A 17,364-nucleotide genomic window follows, 5' to 3' on the forward strand; every position below is an offset into this window, starting at 1 on the left:
TTGTACAAAATAGCTAACAGCTCAGAAAGGAAAAGCGGACCCCTACTATGGAAGTGTGTGAAATAATCTGAGAGAACAGACAGATTGAAACAAAGCCCTTGTGAAATTCAACTGAATAAATACTTTTCACATAAATGAGTGTACTTGCTTGAACATACAGACTAGTTACCCAGTAATTATTACACGAGAATAAAATCTAATAAAACTCTGTTGTGGAAATTGCAGAATAGTATTCTTCATTATAAGGTTATCAGTTTAATACCATGTTTTATTAAAAAGATTGATCTACTGATTTTTAACTGTAAGCTCTGCACATCCAAAAAGCCAGTTGCATAGAGATTTTCGGTTGAAAACAGTTATACAAAAGTATATTGGCACATATTTTGCAAACTATGCTTAATACACATACATCCTTATAGGCTAAATGTAATGCAATTATTTGCCTTAGGAATGAAGGCTAAATCTGATATAATGATGTATGTTTATCAAGTGCCAAAAAGTGTCTTAATGTATGTGCAGCAGTAGTATTAAAATGCACACTGATTTCCTTAATTGTTGAAGTTTCAAGACAAACTAATAGTAACTAATTCCCGCAGGAGATCTAGTCGTCTCTTGTATTACCTGCTTTGTGCGTTAACTTGTACATAAAGTTACAACTAACTTTTTTTAAGAGCAGTTCCTTTCTTACGGACACTTTAACCCATGTACAAAAATGTTGAAGCATTCTGTGTATCTATCTGAAGTACAGCTGAACAAGCAGTATAAAGATGCAGTAGCTTCTGTATGAAATTTGGTTATCAAAAGTATCCCAAGCCTATCTGTGTATATGTACATAATGGTATGCATAAATCACTGTAGTACATTTAGAGTACTGTAAGTAATGCGAAGCCTGGGTTCCCGGGAGTGACGGCCAATGTAACTGGGTGAAGCAGCGAGCTTTTGCTCCATAGTCTTCTAATCCAGTATTTCGGGCCTCTTCAAGCTCTAATCTGTGTTCACTGCCAATAATACCAAAAGGCAAAAAAAGACTTGGTCATACTCTGTGTGTCTTGGCTCCAGAGTTAAAGTGTCGTTACCCTGGGAGCAAAGAGAATCAAGGCTTTTAAAGACACTGCTCAGTATTGCATGTTGGAATTGCCAAATATGTTGATCAGAGTACGTGTACAGCCATTTAGCTTTTCAGATGTTCCTTCCCTTCCCCCCCGCCAAACAGGTGATTCACAGCCACTGAAGTGAGAAAAGAAGCCCCAGCTGAAGATTATTTTTCCTCTTCATTTCTGAAAATTCAGAGCCAGCAGTTTTGACCATCAATTCCACAGGAGGCTTTCTTTGGCAAAGAAATAGTCTTTCTTTCGCAAATGGTTCAGTATGTGGAAAAAATTGCCTGACATTAATTTTCAGGTCACTCTTTTCTTTAATTTGTTCCAAAAATTCTGTTTGGGGCAGAAATCTAAGTTGTTCAGATGTGTGTTTTATATAATCAAGAATGCCCGATTCTTAAGCACTTTTTATATTTGTGTTAGTAATGTGTAGCCAGTTAAGCGAGGGGGGGCATTTTGAGTTGGGAGAATACTTGCTGTTAGAGTAACTTTGGGATTTGGCTGAGACATCAGACCAGATATAAAAACCTCCCTTTCACTGCACTGAATATATCATCTGCTTGAAAAAACAATTAAATAGCTCCTTGCAGAGAGGCTTGCTATGTAGCAGTGTGATGTTCCAGAATGAGCAGAATGCCTAGTTGCACTGTAGTAGCTGAAATTCAGTAAAATGCAACTAAGATTTTTTTTTCTTCTTAGTTTGAAGAAGTGTATGTCAGTATAAAAATAACAAGTGACTACAGCATAAAGAGAAATAAGAGTTGAATTCAGTACATGTTCAAGAACATGTTTGCTTCCAGCATGGTGCATTTAGCAAGACATACTGCAGCACCTTTTTAGAAGTTTATTTATAGTCTTACACTCTTTTAAAGCAGACATTTTCATGCTTTTATAAAATAATATTTAACTATGTTGAATGAAGTTTGTTATACTTTATCATTTGTTATAAGAAGCAATATTTTGTAATTTCATACTTTATTTTTCTCTTTTGGTTTAAAATGGCTTTTGATTACTGTAAACAGCCTTCTTTTTAAAAAAAAAGATCAAAACACATACATAATGATACTTCAGTTGTGAAAAGCATGCTTCTCTTGCTGTTTTTTTATTATTGCCTTTAGTGGCTGCAAAAATATTTGTATTTCATACCCAAAAGCCTATTGGCTGAAAAAAAAATAATTCCCTTTTGATCCTGACTTTTTTTTTAAAGGAGAGTTACAACTTTCTCTGCAGTGAATACTTAGAAGTAATCCTAAACTTCATGAGTAATGACTGCAGGCAGCTACTTTTATGATATCACAGTGCTAAGAGTTATGTCAGTACATAAATACAAATAGCCTTCTGCCATCTAGAAACTCCATGTGATTACAGTAGTCAGCCTATTACAATTCTAAGAAAACTGAATTTTGATTAGTATTTTATTTTTACTAGCATGACATATACTGTGTTTGAGAAATATACAATCCCTGTCCTTTGTGTAGCGTGTTCCATTCACCATTCCTCTCGCGAAAGACAAACTACTATGTGGATTTTTATTTTTAAGTGGAATTATGCATTGCTGCTGTCATGTAATAAATCTTGTACTATGTTAACTTTTATAACAGGAGATTTCATGTCTTGCCATTTAATTTCAGCTGCCTTCCAGGGGAGCTCATCATTACCTGGCTGCTCCGATGCTGGGATAACAGGACCAGTAGCCTGGAATTAGAGGGCAGGGAGGCCAAGCAGCTGGGATCCCTGTTTAGGGAAGGGGGCATTGACAAGGCAATTGGGAAGAAGGCACAGGCCCTCAGCCTCTGGAGGCGACTCCTGTCAAGTGTGAGGGAAAGGTATCCTTTCAGCGAAGATGTCGTATGTCAGCCAGGCAAGTGGACCACCATGGAGAGAGGTATCCAGTACCTGAGGGAATTAGCTGTGTGGGAGATGGTTTATTATGACCTGGACAATGCGTAGTTACCCACAGACCCCGATGAAGTCCACTGTACCCGACCCATGTGACGGAAGTTTGTACGAAGTGCACCATCATCGTACGCCAGCTCACTGGCAGTAATGGACTGGAAAAGCGAAGAGGCACCAACAATGGATGAAGTGACTGGCCAACTCCAGCAATATGAAGAGAGTCTCTCTTCCTCCTTTGTCTCCTCTGTGGAGAAACTGTCCTGGGAGTTCCAGAAACTCAGAGAGGATATGTCCTTCTCCCCACCTTTACGGACCACTATATCTCAGCTATTCGGAGTAAGCATTCCTCTGCTCAGGAGAGAGAATATAGAGGGTACACACCACGAGGCACCCTGCGATTTTATCTGCATGACCACAGAGAGGACATGAGGAAGTGGGATGGAAAGCCTACAGGCACGAGTACATGAGTTGCAAGGCAAAACAGTCACAAAAGGGGATTCTTTGAGGTAAAATGCCCTCCTGTTTCCAGCGGGCAGTCTCCTAGACTGAGTGGAAGGCCTACTCGTACATATGATCCTCTTGAAGGGACCTCTAAGTCATTTTTACAAGGAGTGAGTAGCAAATATGATGACCAGGATTAGAGGGGCCCTGCCTCCAGCCAGGTGGAGGAAAGGGACAGCCGGGTTTACTGGACTGTGTGGATCCGATGGCCTGACACATCAGATCCACAAGAGTATAAGGCTCTAGTGGACACTGGTGCACAGTGTACCCTGATGCCATCAAGCTATAAAGGGGTGGAACCCATCTGTATTTCTGGTGTGACAGGGGGATCCCAACAGTTGACTCTACTGGAGGCTGAAGTAAGTCTAACTGGGAAGGACTGGCAAAAGCACCCCATTGTGACTGGGTCAGAGGCTCCATGCATCCTGGGCATAGACTACCTCCGGAAAAGGTACTGGTACTCGTGGGCTTTTGGAATAGCTGCCTTGGAGACGGAGGAAATTAAACAGCTGTCTACATTGCTTGGGCTCTCAGAGGACCCTTCTGTTGTGGGGTTGCTGAGGGTCAAAGAACAACAGGTGCCAATCGCTACCACAACAGTGCACTGGCGGCAATACCGCACCAACTGAGACTCCCTGGTTCCCATCCATAAGCTGATTCGTCAATTGGAGAGCCAAGGCGTGATCAGCAGAACCTGATCACCTTTTAACAGTCCCATATGGCCAGTCTGAAAGTCTAATGGAGAGTGGAGACTGATGGTAGACTATTGTGGCCTGAATGAAGTCACACCGCCCATGAGTACTGCCATGCCAGACAAGCTGGAACTTTAATACAAACTGGAGTCAAAGGCAGCCAAGTGGTATGCCACAATTAATATTGCTAATGCATTTTTCTTGATCCCTTTGGTGACAGAGTGCAGGCCACAGTTTGCTTTCACTTGGAGGGGCGTCCAGTACACCTGGAATCGGCTGCCCCAGGGGTGGAAACACAGCCCCACCATTTGCCATGGACTGATCCAGACTGCACTGGAAAAGGGTGAAGCTCCGGAGCACCTGCAATACATTGATGACATCATCGTATGGGGTAACATGGCAGAAGAAATCGCTGAGAAAGGGGAGAACATAGTCCAAATCCTTCTGAAAGCTGGTCTTGCCATAAAACCAAGTAAGGTCAAGGGACCTGCACAGGAGATTCAGTTTTTTAGGAATAGGATGGCATGACGGGCGTTGTCAAATCGCAATGGATGTGATGAAGAAAATAACAGCTATGTCTCCACCGACCAACAAAAAGGAAACATAAGCTTTCTTAGGCGTTGTGGATTTATGGAGAATGCACATTCCAAATTACAGTCTGATAGTAAGCCCTCTCTACCACATAACCCGATAGAAGAATGATTTCAAATGGGGCCCTGAGCAATGACAAGCCTTTGAACAAATTAAACAGGAAATAGTTCATGCTGTAGCCCTTGGGCCAGTCCGAGCAGGACCAGATGTAAAGAATGTGCTGTACACCGCAGCCGGGGAGAATGGCCCTACCTGGAGTCTCTGGCAGAAAGCACCAGGGGAGACTCGAGGTTGACCCCTGAGGTTTTGGAGTTAAGGATACAGAGGATCCAAGGCCCACTACACTCCAACGGAAAAGGAGATATTGGCAGCCTATGAAGGGGTTCGAGCTGCTTCAGAGGTGATTGGCACTGAAGCACAGCTCCTCCTGGCACCCTGACTGCCAGTGTTGGGCTGGATGTTCAAAGAGAGGGCCCCTTCTACACACCATGCAACCAATGCTACATGGAACAAGTGGGTTGCACTGCTCACACAGTGGGCTCAAATAGGAAACCCCAATCGCCCTGGAATTCTGGAAGTGATCACAGACTGGCCAGAAGGCAAAGACTTTGGAATGTCGCCAGAGGAGGAGGTGACACGTGCTGCTGAAGCCCAAGCATATAATAAACTAACAGAAAATGAGAAGCCATATGCCCTGTTCACTGATGGGTCCTGTCGCATTGTGGGAAAGCATCGAAGGTGGAAGGCCGCTGTATGGAGTCCTACACGGCGAGTTGCAGAAGCTGCTGAAGGAGAAGGTGAATCGAGCCAGTTTGCAGAGGTGAAAGCCATCCAGCTGGCTTTAGATATTGGTGAAAGAGAAATTATGGCAAGATATTGCTGCCCAGCTAGAGAAGCTAGTTGTGAAAGTATATCATGTAGATGCCCACGTACCCAAGACTTGGGCCACTGAGGAACATCAAAACAATCAGCTGGTGGATCAGGCTGCTAAGACTGAAGAGGATCAGGTAGATCTGGACTGGCAGCGTAAGGGTGAATTATTTATAGCTCGGTGGGCTGGGATGGGACACAGCCAGGACAGATGACCCAAACTAGCCAACGGGGGTATTCCATACCATGTGACGTCATGCTCAGCATAAAAGGGGGTTTAGCTGGGGAGGGGCAGTGTGGCTCTAGGATGGTCTGGCTTTGGGATGGGTCTGAGCGTGCGGTCTGAGCTGTATGTTCGTTGGGTGAGAAACTGCATTGTGTATCACTTGTTTTGTATATTCTAAGTACTTTTGTTGTTATTTCCCTCTCCCTTTGCCGTCCCAGTAAACTGTCCTTATCCCAACCCACGAGGTTTTGCCTTTGTCTTCCCATTCTCCTCCCCATCCTGCCACGTGGTTTATATTTCATATTTGTAGCTGAGAGTCTATTCCTAATGCTTTCACTGTGCCCTCAGCAGTGTATGTGTGATCCTGGTGTGCATGCCTACACATTCTGCTGTGCAGAACAAACTTCTATTTAAGAATATTTGCTACCATCAACTGGTGTCTACTTTGGCATTGGCTGGCTTAAGTAGGTAACTAGCTGCTTTTTTATTACTTTTATGGATATTCCTACAAGTTGGAAGTATATTTAATGCATGCATCAGATTTGCAAATTAGTGAATAAATCTGTAGGCACACTTGGAAGGCAGTGGTATGCTACTTGGAATAAGGACTAAATGTTTGTACAATACATAGAAGATGGGAGATGGGTAAACCCATCATTTTTTTTTTTTCCTGTTAGTTACATGTCAGATGTAAAGGAAAGGTACATCGTAAATAAAAATTAATTGGGCCACAATCCTCAAACTTATAGAAATAAAACAACATCTCTTTTTCATGAAAACCATTGGTATATGTAGGGTTTGTTTCTGTTACACCAGTTATTACTCAGCAGATGGGATGTGGGGAAGGGAGAGAAGTAAAAATGGAAAGTGAGCTTGTCAGATCCCTTTTTCCAAAACCTATGAACCGTTCCTTTTCTCAGCGGTTCTTACTGCTGCTTCCCATCATAGAGAGAAGCCCATTTTACAGGTTTTACTCTTCCTGCCATAGGAGGGAGCTTATAAGAATCCCAGACTTCTGCAGCAATTCTGAATTACCAAACCACCAGCATGTCCCGTCCCCCCCCAGAGCCTGAGCTTTATGCTCACATCACAGATAGCTTATCTAGGTCTAATTTTATAGTTTTGCCATGGTGTTTTTATCTTTTAGGATGGAGGGATGTAATAAATCTATCTATAAAATAGCCTCTGTAAACTTCAGATGTATCATGTAGACTGTTTAACTGTTACAAGCATCACTTTGCTGATACAAACTGCACTATAGCAGACAACTATTCCAAAGGTTTTACCAGGTTATACCAGCTATAGCAGCATTGCCACATAACCCATTTTGTTCACAGAAGTGCTGCAAGTTTCTGTCCAACTTTCCATCCTGCAGAATTGTAGACCTGACTCATTCCCACTGAGATGCCTTCCTGCCCTTTACGCCTTTGCTCTGAGACTCTTGGTTCTGTTACTTTCTCTAAACTTTATGCAAATCTTCACCACTGTCATGCTGACTGTCCAGACTTTCATCAACTCAGTAAAAGACAGCACATCTCCCTCACAACCTTGCCACAACAGGAAGGGCTGGTGGATAAAAACAGAGATTCTTATCTGTGCTGTTACAGCTGCTGCCTGTCTGCCTTAGTGCTCAGGTTCACTCTCTCCTCATTAATCAACCAAAACTCTGGTAAAACCAAACAAAAATTACATTCAAGATCAGTCCCTGTATCTGCTGCCTTCTCCCTTTGTTCCTACTATATTTGTGTGCTGTCTGTGGGATATGTTTGTTGGAGACTCTTGTGCCACAGACTGTCATCTGTGTTATCTTCTTTTCACTTTCTCCTCATCACAGAAGGCAGCAGACTTGACTTCTCTGAGACGTCTCACTATACCCCACATTGCTTATATAAGGCCAAGCACATTCATGGTCTTTCAAACATAATTCACTGTTTACGTCATTTTTTTATCTTAAACTTCTCTAATAATTTGCATCACACTCCCTCTGTATATTACTGTTTGAAAGTCACAGGAATAAGAAAAAATAAGAATCATGCAATTCACACAAAGCATTTATATTAACTATAATATTTTCTTCCTCAGTACTTTATTTTAATCCCATTAAATTTCATCAGAAATGTAACTGAGCTCTTTCTTAGCATACAAAAATCATCAATTTGTGCTCAAACTGCCATGCAAGTTAACTGCACAATTTAACACAACAAATGGTTTATGAATCAACTTCATATGAAGCATCATAAAGTGATGGCCTCCCTCCCACTTGCTGGAGTGGACAGAGCTCTGCAAAAACAATTTGACAAAGAAGCCATTGCACTCTGTTCTTGGTTTCTAATGACATGCTAAAAAAAAAAAAGTATTGAATAGACATTAAAAAATAAAAATCACATAACCTATCCCTTTCTTGCAGGAGCAGATATGTCATTCCCATAATAGTTTCCTGAAGGCTTCTACTGATGGAAGGTCACAGCCTCTCTACATGATCAATTGCAGTGCCTACTGGCTGAAGGCTTCTCTTAATATCTGAAACATAAGGTCATTACTTGTCCTGCCTACTGCCACTGTCTGAAATATTATTTCCACCCTCTCTGCAACAGCCTTTTATGTGTCACATCATCCCCTACCCTCTCATCTTTAAATTAAACCGCACTCAGTGAGTCAGCCTGGCACAGGCCATGTTGGGCTGGGCTGCGCTATTGGAGCTGCCTTTGTGAGGTCTGGTCATTCAGCCACTTCCTCCACTGCTCATGGCCAGCAGACGGGATCAAAGCAAGCCGCATGCTAGTGAGTGACACAGCGTGTCTACCCTCATGTAATCCTTTCCCGGAAAAGATAGGAGAAGGGAAGACTGCAGGACTTGTCCTCAGTCAAAGAGAGCATTAGTTAACCATGCTTGATTGATAGAGCAAATTTCTGTTCAGGAAAGTTTGTCACTTTTTAAAAGAATGTGTCTACTCAGGCTACATTTTCAGGGAAAACATTAGCCACAGGTTGCCTACCATGACATGCTTTGCTTAGCTTTGTATACAACCTAACATCTATTACATCTAAAACACATTTAAATACTCAAAAGTAGTTACGGTCTGTCGTGGTTTAACCCCAGCCAAAACGAGCACACAGTCCCAAGTCAATATTTTGTCCCATTTCACAGAAAAAAAAACCCCTTCAAGTCTTTAGCTTTTAATCTCAATTTGCAATAAGAAACATTAAACAGAAATTCTGTGTCCCAACCAGCATTTGTCAAGACTGCACTATCAATCAGCCACAGACATTTGGGATAAACCTGACTTCTTTCCCAGCCACCAGCTACCCAACTAATCTATAGTCTTTCTGCCTTATGAGGCCCTGTGGCAGTGTGCTCCCCTCAAGCCACAATCACCAGTGGGGGTCATGATGGCTGGGTTTTGGGGGATGGATGGCAACACGGTAGCCAAGGGCTGTCTGGAACAGTGACCCAGACATCTTGCTGGTATGCAAATATGACTGTAAGTCAATCATCTTACTCTATAAATAGTGCACAGCCCAGAGCCCATTGAGCTCTCCTGCATGGCAGCAGGCTGCATGCCAGGAATTCCCCTTGAGTAGGGACGCCTCTCAAGGTTACTCCTCGAGGCTGAGCGATTCTTTGCCACAACAGATCCTCGGTAAGTGACCAATAGCATGTTAAACTTTGAAATCTTAGCTAAGTGATATAAGGATTGATTGTGCATATATGATCCTTTAGACATAAACCATTGACCAAGTCTGGGACTAGGATTGGATCCAGCCACACCTAGACTCCTCTCTGAGAAGGAGTTTAGAAAGCAAGAGTCCTTTCTGAACCTCATGACTCAATGGGAGGGTCTCCCTGACACTTTTGTCTGATCCTGTCCTCTATGCAGTAAATAATCAGTGTACTTTGCCATCGAATCTTTTTAAACCACTGTCACATTTACTATCAAACTTTGTTAAATCGCTGTTCTATATCAATAAACATATTGTTGCTTCTCTCTTGTGAGTGAAGTGCATGACACTATCCACAACAGGCCCAGAAATGCAAATTTGCTGAAATCCTTAGTGGATACTCAGTTTCAGGGATGCTTCTGAATAAGAAAGCATTTGGTACTGTCAGTACCAGCTTGGTTAAATGATTGAATGCAAAATTTAGCTCCTGCTCCCTTTGGAGCTCAACTAGTGGAAGGGGCCTAGCTTTTTCCAAAAACTACACTAAGATGTTTTCTGTTAGCTCATCAACATGTCAATGCAATAACAAGTCAAGGGGTTTCCTTAAAAAAAAAAAATCTCATATACTGAAATACTGTAAATTAGAATTTCTTCACTTATATCTGCCAAGACCTTCCAGACAATGAAGGTCTGAGCCCTTGAAACACCACTGTCACCATTGCTGCCAGTTAACTATTTTCCAAGTAGCTATGTCCCAGCTTTTATCCAATATAAGACACAGAGCTAGTCTTATGGGAGTCACAGAGGTCAGTTTACAACTTCCTCAAATAGTGGCTTCCTTTTCTGGTGCAGCATATCGAAAGAGTGATTTACAATGTCATGGCGAATTCCACAGCCACCTAATAGTTATTCCTGACCTGTAAATCCAGCTCCAATGGGAGGTTAATCTGTTGGTGTTTTATCCCATAAGTAAACCCTCCTCTCTGCCAGGGTTATAGAGGTGATCACATATGTTTGGACGGACCGAGAGTCCCTGGTGTGGTTACTTGCTCAGCCACAGGGCTGACTTCTGCTGTGCTCTGTGACGCCTTGATTCCTTTCTGAATTTTATTTTTAGATACATATATCCTTGTTACAGCTTCATTGCTGCAATTTGGCCAAAGTGTCACAATTTCCTTAAAAACCTTTGAACCTACAGCACAGTTTGCTACCTACCCATCCTGTCAGTCCAGACTGGAAGTCTTGTAGCTAGATTTCCCAGTCTCACTCAGGCACATTGCATCTGCTGCACAGAGCTCTGCTCTCATCTTTGTACAGGTTCTCTCAGGGAAGTTTCCAAATGTTGCTTTAATTCCTTTGAAAAATACCTGTCACCTACCCTAGGTGATGATTGAAATCCTCTGGCTTGACAGGAAGGTTTGCTGCCTGGTATATTATCCCTTTGTTTTAGCAGGAAAATCAGTTCAGTTTCTTCTGAAAACAGCCTGCCAATCCTGACACATTACTGTATTTTGACTTGAGGAGTTAAATACACTTTATAGGAATTTTTCTATTTCTGAAATGCAATCATTATCAATAAAGAGCATACAGACTCCTGTCTTCTGAAAATACTTGCATTGCTCACTGCTTTAGTCAGCTTTGATTCAAAATACTTCCTGATACTTCCTTATTGCCTCTTCTCTCAGCTTCTTTCGCTGACTCATTTGCTGAGGCTAAGAAATGCTCAGACACAACAGGCAGCACCCCATACCTACAGCTATCTTTTATATGCTTTTCATTTGGGTTGCTGATGTGCCTGCCTGGTGAGCAGGGCACTGGATTTTTTTGTATCTGGTTCCATAAGCAGTTTAGTGCTTTCTTACATTTATTGTAAACATGTGCTTATCTGTTCCATGTTACACAGGAGAAAAGAACATAGATGCAAAAAAGGAAAAATACAAGAAAAATAGGATAAAAAAATTTTGACTTTGTAGGTTCAAATTATAATAACCACCTCAAATAATGCTTTTATAATTTCTTTTTCTTTCAAAGAAGTGGAGAAAAGGTGCTTATATCAAACCAACACATTATTCTACTTCTCTTAGATCTGTTGAACAAAATTTCCCCTCCATTTTCACCCCCTGCATGCAAATTAGTAAATGTGCAGAATACTCTGGAGCAAAAGGGCTACAACATGAACCAGCGGCTTCTGAACAAAGGACAACAAACCCTCTGGGGACACCTCTGGGACAGACAGCAAGTGCAGCCACATTTGGGCTAGCTTCCACACAGCTAGCAGGGTGTAGCAGTGAGGCTGAGCAGTAGGGACTTTGGTGCAGGATGCTCACACTAGATGCTATTTGAGTTGCTCAACTATATATTACTATTCTGGCTCCTCTCACTAAGTGAAAGTCGAAGACAGAGCTGTGCCTTTCACTGCTTTTTAAGTCATATTTCTGATTCCTGAGAAACACTTCTGGAATTATAAAGAAGAACTGTATCTTCAGATGCAGAGAAAGTAGATTTAATTTTCACATTTCCATCCACAGTTAAGGGCTGTGATATCTCTCTTGCAGGGAAGTACAAGATCATTTTGCTTCCCATTTCTTTTGTTTAGAGAAAATTCCTGTCATCATTTAACAAACTACAATCCAGACTCAGAGAATTTCAAAGGTCTTCTTCCCTCTCTGAAAAACTTAAGCTTTCATATATCTGTTTAATTTAACTCAAAAGGGGGAAATCCATACATGCAGATTACACTTAAACATATCTTGTCAGTGTAGGTCTTCCTCTCCCCTTAGAACCTGGATGCACGTATTGTTTGTGAAGGTCCATGTAAGGCAATCTTTTTGACAACTCTACATTTTCCCCCCAAAATCTAAAACATCTTTGATGGTTACTACTCCTTCCCATGCCTGCATTTGAAAATGACACAAATTGCCAGATGTATTGTTGCAGCTGAGCTTTGCTTGTGCAAGACCAGGTGTCCTGGTTTCAGCTGAGAGGATTGATTTTCTTCATAGTAGCTAGTGTGGGGATATGTTTTGGATTTGTGCTGGAGACAGCATTGATAATATAGAGATGTTTTTGTTCTATGGACTTATTGTTGAGCAGTGTTTACATGGGGCCAAGGCCTTTTCTGCTTCTTGCACTGCCCTGCCAGCGGGATGCCTGGGGGTGGACAAGAAGTTGGGAGGAGACACAGACAGGACAGGTGACCCAAACTGACCAAAGGGATATTCCATACTATATGACGTCATGCTCAGTTTATAAGGAGCTTGGGGGAAGAGAGAGGGGGGGCGGCGGCGTTCGGAGCAATGGCGTTTGTCTTCCCAAGTAACCGTTACGCGTGACAGAGCCCTGCTTTCCTGGAGATGGCTGAACACCTGCCTGCCCATGGGAAGTGGTGAATGAATTCCTTGCTTTGCTTTGCTTGTGTGCGCGGCTTTTGCTTTACCTATTAAACTGTCTTTATCTCAACCCATGAGTTTTCTCACTTTAACTTTTCTAATTCTCTTCCCCATCCCGATGGGGGGGAGTGAACGAGCGGCTGCGTGGTGCTCAGCTGCCGGCTGGGGTAAAACCACGACAGTCCTTTTTGGCGCCCAACGTGGGGCCCGAAGGGTTTGAGATAATGACAGATTTGATTGGAATGTGCTAGATTGAATTTATAGCTGTTATTAGCTATTTAGTATTAGCTGTTTAGCTATTAATTGGCAGGCTCCTGTGCTTGCCATGGGGCTTGCTTGCCTTACTATCTATTAGAGTCTAGTGCTCGTTAGTGGCTGCTTTGTGCTTTCGCTGCTGTACTTCTTATCATTTTACTGTGCTGTGCCTGGGAACATTTTGATAACAGCAATGGCGATGCGCCTGGCCTGGCAGGTGGCCAGGGCATCGCTGCTGTTCTTGTGCTGCCATCCTGGACAGGCTGGAACTCCTGTGTGCACTCGAGTCGAAGGGACTGTGACCTGTGGATGATTCCACGTCGGAGCAGGACACCCCAAAGCGTCTGTGGCTGTGGTTGCATCTGTACTGCAGCAGGTATATCTCGAAGTGTCTGGGGCCGTGGTTGCGTCTGTGCCGCAGCAGGTATATCTCGAAGTGTCTGGGGCCGTGGTTGTGTCTGTGCCACAGCAGGTATATCTCGAAGTGTCTGGGGCCGTGGTTGCGTCTGTGCCGCAGCAGGTATACCTCTGGAAGGACTGTGAGCCAAGGATAAGTCCACGCTGGAGAAGGTACACCTCGGAGCATCTGTGGCAAGGATAAGTCCATGCTACAGCAGGTACACCTTGAAGCATCAGTGGCTGTGCATGGGTCATGCTGGAACATTTCAAAGTGTGTTGCCATGGAAGAGCCCATGATAGGGCAGGTTTATTTCTGAGAGGACTGAAGCGACTGTGACTGTGGGCAAGGCCACGCTGGAGCAAATATATCTATGAAGGCATTGTGGCTCATGGAGAAGGCCATGCTGGAACAGGTGCACCTCGAAGTGACTGTGGCTGTGGATAAGTCTATGCCACAGCAGGTGTACCCCTGGAGAAACTGTGGCTCATGGATAAGGCTCCACTTGGAGCAGGTAGACCCCTAAGGGACTGCAGTCTGAGGATAAGTTCAAGCCGGAGCAGGGGCAAGGGGAGGTGTTCATTGCAATGGTAAACTTGATGGTCTGACTCGAAGGGACCAGGGGTGGAGATTGTAATGGAAATACCTTTAAATTGTTGTAACCCATGATTTGAGTTGCATGTTAAAGGAATTACTGTAGCAGAAATCACCTGAACCAATGGAGAACAAGCCTTACAGGGGGCAACGCAAGTGCAGCAGAGGACCTGACCTGAGCTGGTTTTGGTGCTCAGTAACTCCACGTCAACCACCTCTCCTGTCCTGAGTGACCACCATGGTGGATGGAGCCCAAGGTTGTGGACCAAGTGAACCCAATGGACATTTTGCGGACATTTATGGACATTTTAAAAGGGTGGTCCACAGACTAAGGGAATGATATCAGCATATTATATCAAGGGATGAGAAGGGTGGTGGTGATTAATGAGGATGTATTGAATAGTGTGGGACCTGAGCATGACGTAAATAGTATGGAATAAGGGGTGGATAATGTCCTGGTTTCAGCTGAGAGGATTGATTTTCTTCATAGTAGCTAGTGTGGGGATACGTTTTGGATTTGTGCTGGAGACAGCATTGATAATATAGAGATGTTTTTGTTCTATGGACCTATTGTTGAGCAGTGTTTACATGGGGCCAAGGCCTTTTCTGCTTCTCACACTGCCCTGCCAGCGGGATGGCTGGGGGTGGACAAGAAGTTGGGAGGAGACACAGACAGGACAGGTGACCCAAACTGACCAAAGGCATATTCCATACTATATGACGTCATGCTCAGTTTATAAGGAGCTTGGGGGAAGAGAGAGGGGGGGCGGCGGCGTTCGGAGCAATGGCATTTGTCTTCCCAAGTAACCGTTACGCGTGACAGAGCCCTGCTTTCCTGGAGATGGCTGAACACCTGCCTGCCCATGGGAAGTGGTGAATGAATCCCTTGCTTTGCTTTGCTTGTGTGCGCGGCTTTTGCTTTACCTATTAAACTGTCCTTATCTCAACCCACGAGTTTTCTCACTTTAACTCTTCCAATTCTCTCCCCCATCCCGATGGAGAGGGAGTGAATGAGCGGCTGTGTGGTGCTCAGCTGCCAGCTGAGGTAAAACCACGACACCAGGCAATGAGGACAAAAGTAGGTATAAATTATGCTTGTGTTTCTTTGGTCCTAGGATGAACTGCCAACAGAGCAGAGGCAGTACTGGCAGCTACAAGTCCCTGAGAGGTTGTGGCAGGCAAGCTACGAGACCCCATATGGTGTGAGAACCCATACTATCTAGAGGTATTGCAGGTCTTTTGATATAAACAGTTGCTTTCCGGCTGCTTTCTGGCTATGTTGCATGGCCAAAACAGTGGAGATGAGCTGAACTGACTCCAGGATCTAACACAAAACTCTGTTCATCATTCCCAAACATTTAACATAATGGGGAAAATTAATCCTACTTGTCTGAAGTAAGTGGAGTATAACAAGGAACTAATGCTACTAAGCAAAAATAAAGATTTTTTTAAAAAATACTAATTATTCTGTGATACATTCTCTGCTTAGCACCATTCAGAGGTAGTGCACATATGCAGCATTATTAAGAAAATGTAAACAAGACAATTTGCTCATTGCTTTGCAGAGTCAGGTCCATTCCCTGAAAAAAAAATCAATGTATAGCTGTGCACTTAATAGGCATGTCCAGTTACTGAGACTGAACTACATGCATTTGGACAGAGATTCTTGATGGTTGGCTCTGGGATTTTTTTTTCAATTGTCTTTTGACATTCAGACCTAATCTCTAATCACATTTATATTTGGCCTCAAGATCCAAGATTTCTGTAATCAACTAAAGTGCTTTTATCAATATCCACAGTTCTGCAGAGAGTTATGGTCTGCAACAGTTTTCCATTCCTCTTTCATGCGGTATTTCTGAAAAAGGCTTTGATTTTGCCTTTGAAATGAACCTCCTAATGAATGCAGTGTTCAGAGCACGCTATTCATTAATCACTTCAGAACAGAATATAAAAGATGATAAAACAAATTGAGGTTTAGCCCCTTATTGAAGATTAAAATGAAGTTAGTCCCTAACTGGTAGAAAAATGAGCAGAAATCAGAAACCTTCCACAACTGACAACTGAAAAGACACATCCCAAAAATATTCATCTTTGACATATTGTTCATTCTTGCAGGGTTTTCTTTAAAGGGATTATCCTGGGAATGCCACCAATAGCATTAAATGATACGTATTTGTGTTACATCTGGTTTAGCCCTTTATATATTTATTATACTTGAAAATGTATTTTCTTAGAGACTTTATAACAGCATTTCTGCATTATCAGTTCATTTTGTTCTCCTCTTTCCTGGATATATTAGCCAGGAAAAGGAATTCCCAGTCTGTAAGAGAGAGATTAATTCACACATTTTACTTTGTCCACATAGAAAAATGCTATTTCTGGATCATTGAGACATATGGATTATGAACAAGACACTCCAAAAACTAACTATCCAGATGGGGATATGCTTATAAAAATCTTTTATGTCAAAGTCAGGATTTCACAACATAACACGCTAATGCAAAATCCAGTAGCACCTGAAAGATTAAGGTAGCTCCTGCTATCACTTGCACATACTTGAAAAAGATTTAAGAAAAAAATAAAGAGTAGAAGTACATTCTCCAGAGAACAAGAAGTATATTTCAAAATAAAAAGTGTATTTTTGATTTTTTTTTTTTTTGGGGGGGGTATTTCTGTTAGTTTTTTGGTAATTCTCTTTCTTTTACAAGACTGTAGTTGCCATATAACAAGTTATACATGATGTCACTGCTCTTCCTCCTGTACAAGTTCACAGTCATGTTTTCAGGCTATAGCACTCAACACTTTTCTGGTATACATATTCCCATAGTTTCATCAAAGATAGATACAATGTATAATACTTGTCTCTGGGAAAAGTAATGTTTCAAACAGGTGAACTTTTATCTTAAAACAGAAGTGGAGAGGCTACAGTAGGCATAACCACTGAAGTATGAACTTCAGGTTGCAATTTCTAAACACTCACCTACTGTAAATAAACATTAAAAATACTCTCAGTGATTTTATTTATATGTGCATGTATGTCCACCTTATCCCATATTTATGTTTGACAACTATTTGGGAATTCAAACATGCAACTCAGTAATTGTATTATTTTAAAAAAGGAAAGGAAGCATATCTACTGAGAAAAGAAATTCTCAAATATCAATTTCCAATTTTAAATTTAATTTCAATAGGA

This window comes from Balearica regulorum, chromosome W (assembly GCF_011004875.1).
Source record: "Balearica regulorum gibbericeps isolate bBalReg1 chromosome W, bBalReg1.pri, whole genome shotgun sequence".
NCBI classification, from domain to species: Eukaryota; Metazoa; Chordata; class Aves; order Gruiformes; family Gruidae; genus Balearica; species Balearica regulorum.